This window comes from Colobus angolensis, unplaced genomic scaffold, assembly GCF_000951035.1.
Source record: "Colobus angolensis palliatus isolate OR3802 unplaced genomic scaffold, Cang.pa_1.0 Scaffold89, whole genome shotgun sequence".
Lineage (NCBI taxonomy): Eukaryota > Metazoa > Chordata > Mammalia > Primates > Cercopithecidae > Colobus > Colobus angolensis.
This window is the reverse complement of record NW_012122820.1, coordinates 3,666,702-3,681,745: the sequence shown is the minus strand read 5'-3', so window position 1 is coordinate 3,681,745 and position 15,044 is coordinate 3,666,702. Positions and strand designations below refer to the sequence as shown.

At 51.2% G+C, this 15,044-nt stretch overlaps 1 pseudogene; it reads left to right on the top strand.

Annotated features, from left to right (window-relative positions):
• The first annotated feature begins 1,202 nt into the window (after positions 1-1,202).
• Positions 1,203-15,044, top strand: part of LOC105503951 — a 23,671-nt pseudogene continuing 9,829 nt past the window's right edge.

Genomic DNA, 15,044 nt, shown 5'->3' with positions numbered 1-15,044 from the left:
ACCTTGACACACTGGCTCAAGGCCTAGGCTGGTCAGAACGCACGTGTCCTGAGTGACCCTGCCCCCTTCGTCAAAGACCACTGTGCGTGGGGAGAAGTTTCCGGTCATCTCCATAGGACATGCCCTGTGTGATGGACAAGCAAGTTATGTCTCTCAGCAGTAACTGCAAAAGACGATGGGGAGACAAATTATGGAGCTGTCACGAATCCTGGCACCATTTGGCCATTCCCTGGAGGGTGACCCTGAGAGCCAGGGCACTTGCTAAGGACACTCACCGCCTTAACTCAGCGATGAGCTGTTTTTCCTCTGTGCAGGTCTTTGCTAGGTGCTCTTACACCTCTGTCCTCACAGCAGCTCTGAAAGGAGAATGCATGGGAGGCAGTGTGGCCAGGCTGCCTGTGCAGACCACTGGCGTTCAAGTGGCATTTACCAGGGGTGAGACTTTGAGCCGATCCTTTGCCTTTCCCGAGCCTGCTCCTTCTCGTCTGTAAAACGGTAACAGCGTGCCGGCCTCTCAAGGGTGAGACGAGGTTCGGTCAGGACGATGGCCGTGAAAGCACAGTGTGGAGCTGCATCCGTTTTCTCTCGACGTGTCACAAATTACAAAAATACGTACTCTTCATGATTGTAGGACTGAATTCCCTGTTTTCCAGCTGGATGTCAGCCAGGGGCAACGCTCACCTCAGGGAGGCCAACCATGTTCCTTGCCCTGAGGCACCTCCAGCTTCAGAGCCAGCAATGCTTCCTCATTGGATCCCTCTCGCCCTTGAGTCTCGCTGCCTTCCCTTCCTCTGACCTCTAGATCCAGATGTAGAAGGACTCATGTAGTTAGGTCAAGCCCACAGGGATCATCCCCCCATATAAATGCCAACTGCAAAATCCCTTCCCGTCAACACCCATTACTGCGTAAATGAGTAACTGACAGAAGATGTGTGTGTACCAGGACCCTGGAATTTTGGGGGCCATCTCAGAATTCTGCCTCCCTGAGGCTGATGTTATAGGATTTTTATTTGCATTTTAAAATTTTATTAAAAATAAAAGAATTTTTATTCTTTTTAATGGCTACATCATATTCCATTTTTTAATATATGCCGCAATTTCTTTATCCATTTGTCTGTTGATGGACGCTTAGGTTGACTCCTGTTTCTTTCAGGTCAGCCAACACTTGCAGTGTTGGATTCCCATAAGGTTTTCTTGGAATAATGCGGTTCTTTGAAAATAAGGGCAGCGTCTTGGGTGAGGGGAACCGTCCAGTCCTGGTTGTGTCGAGCGACGGGAGAGCTGCACCCTGGTCCTGCCTCGAAGGCTCGAGAGGGCCATGTGAAATCGTAAGGGCTTGGACCAACGTCGAAGACATGAGGAAGGAGCACTTCCCTCGAGGCTGTGGAAAGGGCTGGGACGACCTGTCCTCACTCTGTCCTTGTGCACACAGTGCGTTTGCCAGCTGGCCGAGGCTCTGGCTCTCAGTGGCTGTGGAGGTGTCAACTTGGAGTCCCAGCTGGGGAATATCACAGGCGTGCTGTTCCAGCTGGTGAGTGCTGCGGGCTGGAGGCATCCTGTCCTGGCCCTCTCTCTCTTCTTCCCCAGATCAGGTCACCACCTCCAGATGGTACAGGGGTCTTTGACATGGTGACCTTAGCTGCACACACTGCAGGCGTCTCTGAAACAGGCAAATCTGAAACAGCCTGGATTCTGGGCACAGAGTGGGACGTTTTCCAGGAGGTAACGTGGATACATCCTGTGTGCTTTTTGGGGTGACAAGCCTTTGTGGCTCCCCCTGAACTCTAGGGAAAAGGCAGAAGGTTCAAGGCCCTCCTTCAGCCCGTGGGAGGTGCCAGGTCTTCTGTGTTGTGGAGTAGGCAGAGGACAATTGAACATTGTGCAAAAGGATGACACCTTCTTTGTATTTAGTTTGATGGCCTCTGTCTTGTTCCCTCTGGGGCTGGGAATGTGGATTCCTCGGCTCCAGTTTTCTGTTCTCCTTACAGCCTGCTTGCCATGCACTGCATGGCTTCATGCCTCAGTTTCCTCCTCCACGTGTGGGGTCCCTGGTTTCCATCCTCCCAGGCCTGAGGGCCTTGGTCTCCCTACAGATAATTGGCAAATACTACTCAGATTGTTGCTCCATGCTGAACCACAGCTCAGCTCTGAGAGCTTTCAACATACTCTAAGTTCATGTTTCCCTAGCCGTGTGTGTGTGTGTGTGCGCGCGCGTGCCCACGTGTGAACTCAGGACCACTTTGGTCTCTCTCTGGGCTGGAGTTGAGGCCTAGGTTCCTATGGGAAGGTGGGAATTCCATCCTCCGAGACAAGATTCGAAGTAATTAGTAAGAACTTTACCTGAAATTGAGTGAATCAGAAAGGGCATAGCCATGGCCCCACCCCACCCCTATTGTTCCCACTGCCTCACCTGGGGCTGACTCCCCTTTCTCCTGGCATGATCCCCATTTCAGAAAGGTACTCACGGCAGGACAGCACCGATGGACACCTTGCGCTGCCTGTGGGCAGGTATGTGGGGCAGGAGGGGCACTTGGCACATGCTCGGCACATGGCAAATGCTGGGTGGACCTGGTTCTCTTTCTTTTTCTTTCGTCCAATTCATGGTCAGTGGTTTGTTGTGAGCATGATTTAAGCCTGGGTATTACCTGCCGTTTAAACATACCCCTGACTGCCCTGTATTCACACCCTTCTTACAGCCAGGTTATACGGCGGCGATCAGCTGGTGATTTTGCTGCAAAACGTTGTCAAACCTGAGGAACCTGCCAAGGCAGTGGCAGCCCTGCAAGCCTTCAGGGATGTGTCCTGCGGAGGTGAGTGGGAACGGGGCACAGTCCTGGGGTTCTAGGACTCGATCGTTCCCAGGAAATCTGCTTTCTCTGGAGACAGTCCGGTATAGTAGTTAGAAGCACGATTTTAAATGCAGAGTCATCTCAGTGGGTTCGGATCTTGGCTGTACTTCTCACTAGCTATGTGGCCTAGGGCAAATGACTTTTAGGCTGTGCCTCTATTTCCTCATTTGAAAAACAGAGGTAAAAATAATTGTTACCTTTAGGGATTTTTAGTGAGGGTGGAGTGAATAAATGTGAGGTGCTGAGAACAGGGCCTGCTCTGCAGCTCGTTTCACAGTGGTTTATCTGTGATTACTGCCTGGAAGAGCAGGCTTCGCCTCCATTCAGGCATGGATGTCAAACTTTCACTGTGTGCTAAGCACTGTGCCAGGCACAGAGAACACACACAGAGAAGACAGCCCCTGCCCTCAGCGAGCTCCCTGTTGGGTGGGGAGGGTGAGGCTGTCCACACGGTGAGACGGTTCAGGACAACATGCTCTGGGCTGCTTAGATGGGAGTGGCGATGCTGACAGGAAGGCAAGCAGGGGGAGGTCAGGGAAGCTGGGGTGGGCTTTACAGAGGGGATGGGCCAAAAGCAGGGAGAAGCCTGTGACCATGGGTCAGGACAAGGAGGTCACAGTGAAGAGGAGCAGCAGCTGAGGTTGGAAAGGTTGAGATGGACAGACAGTGGAGAGGACAGCTTGGCTGGAGAGGCGGATTTGTGTGGGCAGTCGTGGAGACCAGCGAGGGATGGGGCTAGAATGCCCACCTGTGGAAAGTACCAGCCAGGCTGGTGGGTTTCAGTGTGGTTGGAGGCGCAGGGATGGCTGAGATGCCTGTGGAGACTCCACCTGGCCTTTGATGGCCAGGACTGTACCTGGCGTTCCTCCCACCCGGCTGTCCTCCTATGTCTCCCCAAGCAGCAGAGGCGGGGAGGAGGAGGCTGATCTGCAGCTGCGTGCCTGTGTTTTCTCTAGTGCCCCAGGTGCAGACCTTGAAGAAGGAGGTGATGAGTTCAGTGGTTCTGCTGATACAGAAAAATCAGAGACCTGTGAGCGTAGAGGCCGTGTGTTTGTGCTGCGAGGGCAGTTGCTTTCTTGAGACCCTGATGTCATGTAGATGGAGAGGGGAGGCAGATAGGGAATGAGTAGGAAGGCATCCTCACCAAGCTAATTCGGGCTCAGACCCCCGCCCTTCTGTTACACTTGGGTTCTTTAAAACCAGGGAAGAGTTTGAGAAGTGGAGAGGTGATGCCTACCTGCCCTCTACTGAGCTTGTTCTGAGGCAGCTCTGTTGTGTCCTCAGGAGAGACACGGAGCTCCAAATGACACTGACTCAGGCCCCAAGAACCCACAGGTTGCTTGGGAGGAGAAAGCCTTGAGCTTCATGGCTGGAGCGGGGCCTGGGAAGCCGTATTTTTAACAAGCCTGGCAGTCAGGGGTGCAGGCAGCAGAGACTCCCAGCTCTGGATAGCGTAGGACAGTGCGTGGGGATGGCTGCAGCAGGGCCTACTAGTTTTGAGTGTTAAATAGAGAACAATGCATCAGCCTGAAAAACAAGGGCCCAGTTCCCAGAAGCGTCACAGGAGGCTGGGCCCTCAGGACTTGGCAGATTGGTTCCTGGCTTTCCCCACAAAGGCCAAAACACGAGGCCTTTCCTTTACTTGGATTCCCCTCCACCAACACTCCTGCCAGTTTCAGTATCTGCGGCACACAAAGTGTGGGAAGTCAGGGCTTGGAGTTCTCCAGGAGGATGACGGGGCTGGCGTGGGTCAGAACTTCAGAGCAGAGGACGGAAGTGGGCAGGTCTAGTCACGGGTGGTCTGTCACAGCCGCAGCGCCCACTGAAGGGTCACAGTGGACTTGGAGTCAGGAGGCCCGAGGTCCTTGAAGACCTCCCTGACCTGCTCTGGTCCACTGTGGGCTCACCTGGAACAGAAAGCCGTCCCGCAGCCCTTTCCTGTCACGCATGTGATGGTCTGTGACCCACAGGGTACGCACGCCCCTGCTGAGCTTCGTCAAGATTCTGGGGCAGCCCAGCTACTTGACCCTGCCCCAGGGGAACACCATCAGCCACCACCTTGTTAGGCTCAGCCAGCCGGAGCCCTCAGTGAGCAGGACCTGGTGCAAGTGAGGGGACCGAGAGTGGAGCGAGCCAGGGGCAAGGGACAGAGAAGGGCAGGGGTGGGAGCAGAGACACAGAATAGGGGCCTGGCTGGCCTGACAGGGAGGTGCTTTGGCATCCACACCCCTCATCAGTGGGCCAGGGGAGGCCTCTACCTGGGAGATTCAGTTGGCATCAGTTCCAGGTCTTGATCCTTTCTTTTCTTTCTCCAGAATGAAGAAGATACCCAGCAGATGTGTGACAAGAGTCTACAAATGGTACATACAGTTAGGGCCAAAGAGGCCTCTCTGTTTCCGCATCCCCTGGCTCCCAAGATCACTATTCTGCTCCCTTAGGCTGCCTTCTTCCTCCCTCCCCTCCATCTAGCCCCTTGTAGTGTCTCTTCCTCCCCTTCTGATCTCCATCTCTTTCTGCTCAAAGGCCTGGGGCTCCTCTGAGAGGTGACTCAGTGGAGCCAAAGACAGGCATTGAAGGTGACTCTGGAGACCTGAGTTTGAGTCCCTCGCCCAGTTTTAGCTGTAGACCTTTGAGTCCCCTGGCCAGTTTCTAGCTGTGGACCTTTGAGTCCCTCGGCCAGTTTCTAGCTGTGGACCCTTGATTCCCCCGGTCAGTTTCTAGCTGTGGACCCTTGAGTCCCCCGGCCAGTTTCTAGCTGTGGACCCTTGAGTCCCTCAGTCAGTTTCTAGCTGTGGACCCTTGGGCATGTTGCTCTCTGGGCTGCACTTGCTCCTTCTGTAGGAGGACTGTGAGTTCCTCTCCTCCTGGAGGCACAGCTGCTCTCCCTCCAAGCAAGCGCTGTCTCCTGACCTTTAACATTTCCTCTCGTCTGGAATGTTCCCCAGTGAAGGCAATGACAAGTCGCACAATTTCAAATTTTAAGAAGCCCCTCTGTTTAAGCACATCCTTCCTAGTGTGGTTTTCTTTTATTAATTTATTTTATTATACTTTAAGTTCTGGGGTACATGTGCTGAATGTGCAGGTTTGTTACCTAGGTATACACGTGCCATGGTGGTTTGCTGCACCTAACAACCTGTCAACTACATTAGGTATTTCTCCTAATGCTCTCCCTCCCCCATCCCCCCACCACCCGACAGGCCCTGGTGTGATATTCCCTTCCCTGTGCCCATATGTTCTCATTGTTCAACTCCCACTTATGAGTGAGAACATGCAGTGTTTGGTTTTCTGTTCTTGTGATAGTTTGCTGAGAATGATGGTTTCCAGCTTCATTCATGTCCCTGCAAAGGACATGAACTCATCCTTTTTTATGGCTGTATAGTATTCCATCGTGTATACATGCCACATTGTGTTATCCAGTCTAGTGTGATTTTCATAAGGACCTTGGTTACCTTTTAGCAATAAGGGGTAAGAGAGGAGACAGCAAGAGAGGGAGAATCAGAGATGGAGTCAGAGACAGCGTGAGCACATGGGAGAGCAGGCTGTGCGTCCAGGCCTCTACTGCCCCTCCAGGAAAGGGATCCAAGGTCATGGGGTTGGAGAACTCATGATGGGGACTGATTTGGGCTTGGAGTTGAGGTCCTTGCCAGGTGTCCCTGCCGGTACTCACAAACCTTCTATACCAACCAAGCAACATCTTGGCCTTCATGGTCCTCAGCAAGGCAGCCAGGGAGGTGGCTCTGCAGGCCCACTCCCTGGGGCTGCACCCCTATCTTGGCAGCTTCCATGGCAGGCGTGAGTGCAAGGCTGGGTGGTCTATGGGGAGGGGCAGCCAGGAAGGCTCCAGCTGCTGGAGGCATGGAGGGCAGTAGGGGCAGGCTGAGGCCCTGCATGGGTGTGAGATGGGGAGAGGGTACAGCTCTGAGGTGGGGATAAGGCCACAGATTGAGCCAGGGCCAGGATGGGAAGGGGAAGGTCAAAGGTCAGGGAGCAGCCTGAGGCAATTACTCCTGGCAGTGGAGAAAAGGAGCCTCCTTTGCAAGGGAGCCACCTTAGAACCAGTTCCTTGTCACGTTTAGTCCTCATTTGACGACACTGGCATCCAGGTGGAAAAGCACTCTTGTTAATTACAAGCTCACGGTGGCACCGACAGTCCTGCTCCTTTGTTCTCTTTTTGCCCCAGCTCTGAGCCTGACTCTATACTTGTCCCATCCCTGACCTCTAAATCCAGTGGGGCTAGAGAAGGGTGTGAGGGTGTCTGTTCAGCACTTCCTTGGTGGTGCGGTTACTGCTGTTAAAGCTGAAGATGCAGTGGCGGTCTTTGGGCTGGGGGGAGATGTCACAAAGCTGAAGATGCAGGGGTGGTCTTTCGGCTGGGGGGAGGTGTCACAAGGCCTTGACATGGACACTGATGCTCATTTCCTCTTTGCCTTTGCTCCTGCTCTGAAGAACTGATGGGGCATGCCGGTGGGGGCTGGAGGTGGGCTCCCGGGAGCTCACCCTGACTGTGTCATCTTCCGTTGCCCTCTCTTTAACTCAGCCTCCAAGGTCATGTCCCCACAAAGACTCCTGACCCATCTTGTGGATAGTGGTGCTGACATGGACATGGTGTCATCCATCCAATCAGCTCACAGTAGCCCAGGGCCACTCCATTCCAGGCCTGATGCCAGATATGGAATGAGGAGGGAGGGTTGAGGGTCACGGGGGTCCTGGGAAGAGGCGCCCCAGGCCGACGGGCTTGGAGGGGGAGCCCTGGGCACATAGTGTTGGGACTGGAACACAGGGAGGGAGAGGAAATGGGGAGGGCCTGGCTGTCTCCTCTGTGTGGCCTTGTTGTGAGCTTCTCTCTGCTGACCTGGGACAAGTCCCCCTGCCTTTCTGGACCTCCTTTTCTCAGCAAGTATGTTTTGAGTTTCTTAATTTTCCCAGTGCTGTGACAGACATAAAGAACACGTGGAGAGACAGGATATACACCTGACTTTGAGGGGTTCATAGTGCTAGTGAGGGAGACAAACCTGGAAGTAACCTCACCACCCATAGTTAAAGGTGACAGAGGTACTAACAAGTGCAATGGGATCTTAGCAGAGCAATGGATAACTTGGCCTGCAGGAGTCACAGAGGGCGTCACAGAGGAGGTGGCATCTGAGGGCATTTTGGGGAACTTGTTCAGCAGGTGGAAAAGAATGGGAAGGGCTCAGCTTCGGCTCTACCATTCTTTGAGTGTGTTCTAATTTTCTTCTTTGCCTTCATTCTTCTCTGCCTCCCGTTTGCTTCTCTGGCAGTTCGGTTGTTCTCCCTGAAGGCCTACAGAGAAAAGGCATTTGGAAAAAATGCTCCAAGGCTGTTATAAGCCCCGCATCCCATCACCTCCCCGCACCCTGTCATCAACTCGAATGTGGGCCCGCTGTGGATGTGGGAGGTCCCCCAGATGTTGCAGATCCTGGATGGTGAGGACTTGCTTGAAAGGGAGGAGGAGTGGGGCTGGGCTGCGGGGCCGACTGTGGAAGGGATGGAGTTCCAAGCTGAGGGACGGAGTTTCCTCTGGGTGAGGACAGGAGCAGCCTCCCTGTCCCTCTGGAGTGTCATCTAGGTGGATCTGCTCATGTGGGCCACACTGTATGCTGGGCAGACGTGCAGTCCAGAGTCCTGTGGCTCCCATCTCTTCTTGCGGGTGGAGGACCCAGGAAGACTGTGGGCTTTGAACCAGACACAGCCGTGTCTGGCCCCTGCCTACCCCTTGGCCTCCAGCATCCCTCTCTATAATATGAAGTCCCCTCTCCTCAGTGGCTCTACTCTCTGGTCTCACCTCTATCTCATCCCAGATCTTAGGAAGTTCCTGTCGCTCTTGGAGCTGGATGGCAGAACAGCTGCTTCTCACCTGCTACTGGAGTATGCTCTGCCTGCCCCCGTCAGAGGTGATGCAGAAGGAGGTGTGCAGACCCACAGAGGGACAGACCAGTGTGGTAATGAGCTTTTTGAAGGCTGTCAACTGTTGCTGTTTTTGAGAGGGTGAGAGGTTGTAGGCTTGACAGTATTATGTAAGGCTTTCACGTCATCTCTAAGAAAAACAAAAAGGAAGGTCTCATCGGAGGAAGGGGCTGCTAGGTGAGGCAGCCTCACCTCCACCCAGGAGATTATCATTCTTCCGCAGGGCACTCATTGATGATCATTGTCCCCCTGGAATCTTCTGGGTCAAAGGTGGGCACTGACGCCCTCCCTTTATTTATTTCATTGCTATTATTATTATTATTGAGATGGAGTCTCACTCTGTCGCCCAGGCTGGAGCGCAGTGGTGCAGTCTTGGCTCACTGCAATCTCTGCCTCCCGGGTTCAAGCGATTATCCTGCCTCAGCCTCCTGAGTAGCTGGGACTATAGGCACGTGCCACCACGCCCAGCTAATTTTTTGTATTTTTAGTAGAGACGGGGTTTCACCCTGTTGGCCAGGATGGTCTCGATCTCCTGACCTCATGATCTGCCCACCTTGGCCTCCCAAAGTGCTGGGATTACAGGTGTGAGCCACTGCACCTGGCTGACTCTCTCCCTCTGTAGCTGTGGTACAGCTGAATCCAGGCTGGAAGGTGCAGACATGACTTTCCTCAAGGCCCATGGGTGAGCCACTGCAGGGAGTCCAGGGGCAGGAGACTGAGTCCCTTTCCTGCAGGGCCGCCAGAGTTTCCTGGAGGGAGGGCCGGGGGTTCGTGTCTTCATCTGCATTCTTTGGTTTTTCTCCTAGGAACTCTCTTTCCCGATCTCTGAGTATTCCTTTATCTTGACTGGTTGTTCTCATTTTATTGATGCCATAGTTGCTTGGATTTCTTTGAGGATATTCAGAATAATTTTTTGGAGACAGAATATTCTACTGTTTATGAAAGAGTTTGGTTTCTTCGGGGACTATTGGCTTGGTGTGGTTCTGGTGGTGGTGGGTGGGTGTTTGACAGGCCCCCTCATATTTGAGGCAGGCTGGGAATCCCGGCTGCCCAGCAAGATTGGCTTTAGTCTTGAGTTGAGTTTCTTTCGAGGACTTCATTCTACAGAGTGCGGCCTTTCCTTTTCTTTCACGCTTCTTGCCACTTTTGAGGCCCACAAGTATCTTGAAGGAGACCTTCCAGGCCTATCACCTATTTTCTTGATAAGGTTTTGGTTTAAAGGCAAATACTCACTTTTTCTGGGCAGGTCCACGTTATTCATGAAAGGGCAAGTGGGAGAAATGCCTTGTCCTGGAGTTTGTGATTGCCCTGCAGATGGCCAGGCTGGCCCTCTTTCCTCCCTGGTGCCAGGGACCTCCTCGTCACTTCTACTGACCCAAGCAGCACGCACCAGGAGCAGAGCTCCGTAAGGAGCACAGCCTAGGGTGCGGGGAATACAGGGCTGGGGGAATCCCAGGCAGACATTTGTGCTCTTGTGCAAAAAACAGAGGACTCCATTCAAGTTCACAGAGGGAAGGCAGCACTTGGAAATGTAGGGGACAAGTTGCAGGGCAGAATTTAGCAGGGAAACCTTCCTGGGGGAGAGAAAGCCCAGTAGAGTTTAGGAGGAGGGAGGGGGAATATTGGGGCAATACTCTTGAGTCCCTCTTTCCTCTTCAGTCACTGTTCAGGGAGTCCCCGCGGTCTCTCTGCAGGCTGGTGGGAGCTCCCGGAACTGAGACACACGGATCCAGGCCTGCTTGGAGGTCAGTGGGATGAGGTCCTTGAAAGTCAGTGTATTGGGTTCTTAGGGTTCTCATAATAACACGCCATACCTGGCTGGCTTTAAACATCGGGTGTTTATTGCCTCAGTTGTGAAGGCTAGAAGTTCAAAGCCAAGGTGTTGTCAGGGTGAGTCCTACTGAAGGCTCTGAGGCAGATCAGCTGCTTGGCTCTCTCCTGGCTTCTGCTGGTTCCTGGCACCCTCTGTTCCGGGCCTTGGAGACACGTCACTCAAAGCTCTGCCTCCATTTTCACAGGGCGCATTTGCGCGTGTGTGATGCGAGTGTGTGTGAGATGTATGTGTGTGTGTGATATGTGTGTGTGTATGAGATGTGTGATGTGTGTGATATGTGTGTGTGTGTGAGATGTGTGATGTGTGTGTGATGTGTGCATGTGTGTATGTGTGGTGTGTGTGTGTGATGTGTGTGTGTGAGATGTGTGTGTGTGATGTGTGTGATGTGTGTGTGATGTGTGTGTGTGATGTGTGTGTGATGTGTGTGTGGTGTGTGTGATCTGTGTGTGTGATGTGTGTGTGTGATGTGTGTGTGATCTGTGTGTGTGATGTGTATGTGTGATGTGTGTGATGTGTGTGATGTGTGTGTGTGAGATGTGTGTGTGTGGTGTGTGTGTGATGTGTATGTGTGAGATGTGTGTGTGTAGTGTGTGTGTGTGAGGTGTGTGTGTGATGTGTGATTGTGTGTGTGATGTGTGTGTGTGTCGTGTGTGTCTGTGGTGTGTGTGTGTGATGTGCATGTGATGTGTGTGGTGTGTGTGTGTGAGTGTGATGTGTGATGTGTGTGTGGTGTGTGTGTGATGTGTGATGTGTGTGTGATGCGTGTGTGTGTGATATGTGTGTGGTGTGTATGTGTGTGATGTGTGTGTATGTGCTGTGTGTGATGTGTGTGTGATGTGTGTGTGTGATGTGTGTGTGACGTGTGTGTGAGATGTGCATGTGTGTGTGATGTGCGTGTGTGTGATGTGTGTGTGTGTGTGTGGGGTGTGGGTGATGTGTGTGTGTGTGTTCTCTTTTTTTTTTCTTGAAACAGAGTCTCGCTCTGTCGCCCAGGCTGGAGTGCAGCGGTGCGATCGTGGCTCACTGCAAGCTCCGCCTCCCGGGTTCAGGCCATTCTCCTGCCTCAGCCTCCTGAGCAGCTGGGATTACAGGCGCCCGCCACCACACCCGGCTAAGTTTTTGTGTTTTTAGTAGAGGGTGGTCTCGATCTCCTGACCTCGTGATCTGCCCGCCTCAGCCTCCCAAAGTGCTGGGATTACAGGCGTGAGCCATCACGCCCGGCCGTGTTCTCTTCTTAATAGGACAGCAGTTATCGGACTAGTCAGGGCCCACTCTAATCCACTGTGAGCCCCCCTTACCTTGATCTCATCTGCAAAGACCCTCTTTCCAAGCAAGGTCACATTCTGGGTTTTAGGTCGACATGAATTTTGTCAGCCCTGTGGAGCTGAGAACAGAGCGGTCAAGGGTGGGAGAAGAGATCAACCTGAGGATCAAGCTTGGGCACAGAGCTTTGAGAGAAGTGTGATCAGGGTTAGGGTCTAAGCAATGTTGGTCTTCTCCCTTGGAGGAGAATTTTCCCTTCTTCCTTCTGCTCTTGAGCCAGGGCTGCGACCATCTCCTCTCTCTCAGCTCCTTTCTGCTCCCTCCAAGGAATTAAAGGTTGGAAGCATGGGCTCTGCACTTCTGGACTCTGCAGGTCCAAAGCCTGGTTCTCCTGTTAGCTGTGTGGCCTTGGGGATGTACCACTTCTCCCTACTCCAATTTCTCTGGGGAAATGGGAGAACCTGGTTTATGCAGCTGTTCTGCAGCTGAGTGAGACAATGTTTGTAAAGTGCTTGGCTAAAAGGAGTGAAGTTCAGGTTCAGGCAGTTTGCCTATGTTTAAATTGGCTTGGCTGTGTTTTTAGAGATTTGGCTCACTTTATGCTAAGGTCAATGTGATATTCTGGCCTTCTCTTGATTATCCTGTTCCCCACTTACCACATGAGGCTTCAGTTTTCTTTGCAGTTCTTTTTGTTGTCAGAATTGAGATCACTCGGGGGTACACAGACAGAGCATTTTGTTCAGAAGTTACTGAGGTAATTATTTTCTGTGTGGTTACAGCATCAAATTGATATAATTTAGATTTTAAAATTTGTGTTAAATGTTAGAATTTCTGTTCTCCTTTCTTTCTTTTTCTTTCTTTTTTTTTTTTTTTTTTTTAGTAGAGACAGGGTTTCACCATGTTAGCCAGGATGGTCTCGATCTCCTGACCTCGTGATCCACCCACCTCAGCCTCCCAAAGTGCAGGGATTACAGGTGTGAGCCACCGCACCCGGCCTCTGTTCTCCTTTCTTAATAGAAGATATTGGTGATGTAAAGACTTACATAAGTAAAAAGCTACAACTACAGTTGTACTTGGAGTCATCTTGCTCCCATCTGGATCCTCTTAACCTGCTCCTCAGTCAGCCCTAGGAAGAACCATGTTCATTGGCTTCTGATTTGTCCTTGCCATTTTTATTGTGGAAAGAGGCAAATGTGTGTTTCTGGTACATTCTGATTTCCCTTTTTTTCTCATACAGTAGGTAGTGCAGTCTCTCCAGTGCTCTGAATCTTGCTTTTATCACTTATGCACAATAGGTGGCAAATATATTCCTGATTTTTTGTTGTTGCATACATTGTGTGGATGGACTGTAGTTTATCTGATCAGTCCCCTACGGATGGGCATTGGGCTGACTCGAATCAATCATCATGTTGCTGCTATCTGCTAGTTCTCTTCTTAACTTTTTCTGGATATAATTGTGGATTCATAGGTCGTTGCAAAAGTAGTAGAGGGACAACCAGGGCATTGGCATCGGTTGACTATTACTAGACTACAGACCTTGTTAGACTATGGACCTTATGCAGCCTTCAGTGTTTATATGCACTGTGTGTGTGTGTGTGTGTGTGTGTGTGTGTGTGTATGTTCTATGCATGGTGATCTCACGTGCAGTATCTTGTAACCATCTCCACCCCTGCCATTGCCATAGAACTGTTTCCTCACTGAGTGGAACTCACCTCCCTTGTCATTCTTCTTTTGAGTCACCTCCCCACACATTGCCCCTGTTTCCCTGGCAGCCACAAATCCGTTCTCTGTTCTCCATCTCTAGTTTTGTCATATGGAGGATGTTATGTACGTGGAACCGTGTAGTGTGTAACCTTTTATAAGACTGGCCTTTTCCACCAAACTTCCTTCTCTCATGAGCCTCCAGTTGCGGCCTGTATCAGTCGTTGATTTCTTTTTACTCCCGGGTGGTCATCTCTTGTATGGATATCCTAGAGTTTGTTGACTCCTTCGCCATTGAAAGATATTTGGGTGGTTTCCACTGTGAGGCTATTCTGAATAAAGCTCTTAGTAACATGCATGTACAGGTTTTTGTGAACCTGGATTTTCATTCTTTGGCGTAAATGCCAAAGAATACAATTACTGAGTCACATGGGAAGTACATGTTTGGTTTTTTAAGAAACTGCCACATTCTTTTCTAAAGTGGCCGTACCATTTTTCAGTCACACTGGCGATGTATGAGATGTTCAGTTTTCTTGCGTTCCTGCTAGCACTTGGTGTTATTTTTTTATCTTACCCATTCTAACTGGCATAGTGAGAGCTCATTGTGGTTTTAGTGTGCATTTCTCTAATGGCCAACGGTGCTGACCATATTTACCTGTGCACATTTGCTGTTCAGCTACTTTGTTTGGTGAAATGTGTGTCCATGTCTTTTGTCTGATTTCTCATGGGGTTTTAAAAAATGTGTTGAGTTTTGAGAATTCTTCATAGATTCCAGACACAAGTCCTTTGTCAGATATGTGGTTGTGGTTATTTTCACTCAGTCTGTAGTGTCTTTTCATCCTCTTAATAAGATCCTTACAGAACAAAAAGTCTCCATTTTCATGAAGTCCACTTTGTCACTTTTTGTTTCTATGAATTGTTATTTTGGTGTCATCTCTAAGAACTAGGGGTTAGCTATTTCCATGTTTTTACTTACTCCCTAGAGTCTTCTTTTTACATTAGGGGAAAAGCTGGTGCTTCTGCTACTCTTCTTACCCTGCTCCTGAGCAGAAAGCACTGGACCCCTAGAAGCCGCATGCTGTGCTGGCCTGGATGCTGCTCTCCCCATAATCCCCAAGGTGGGGGCCTGGTACCCGCTCCCACCACCTCCAGCTACACTTTCCTTTCTTAAAAAATCCTAAAAGGCTAGTCCTTCTTCACTCTAAAGTTCTTCCAGGAAGGCTTCGGAAACAGTATGTCTCAAACTTCTGTGAATTCCACCCACAGTCATAAGATGTTTCACAGGGAGACCCTCTAGATACTCACATCTTCTTTTCTTTTTTTTTTTTTTTTTTTGAGACGGAGTCTCGCTCTGTCGCCCGGGCTGGAGTGCAGTGGCCGGATCTCTGCTCACTGCAAGCTCCACCTCCCGGGTTTACGCCGTTCTCCTGCCTCAGCCTCCCAAGTAGCTGGGACTACAGGTGCCCGCCACC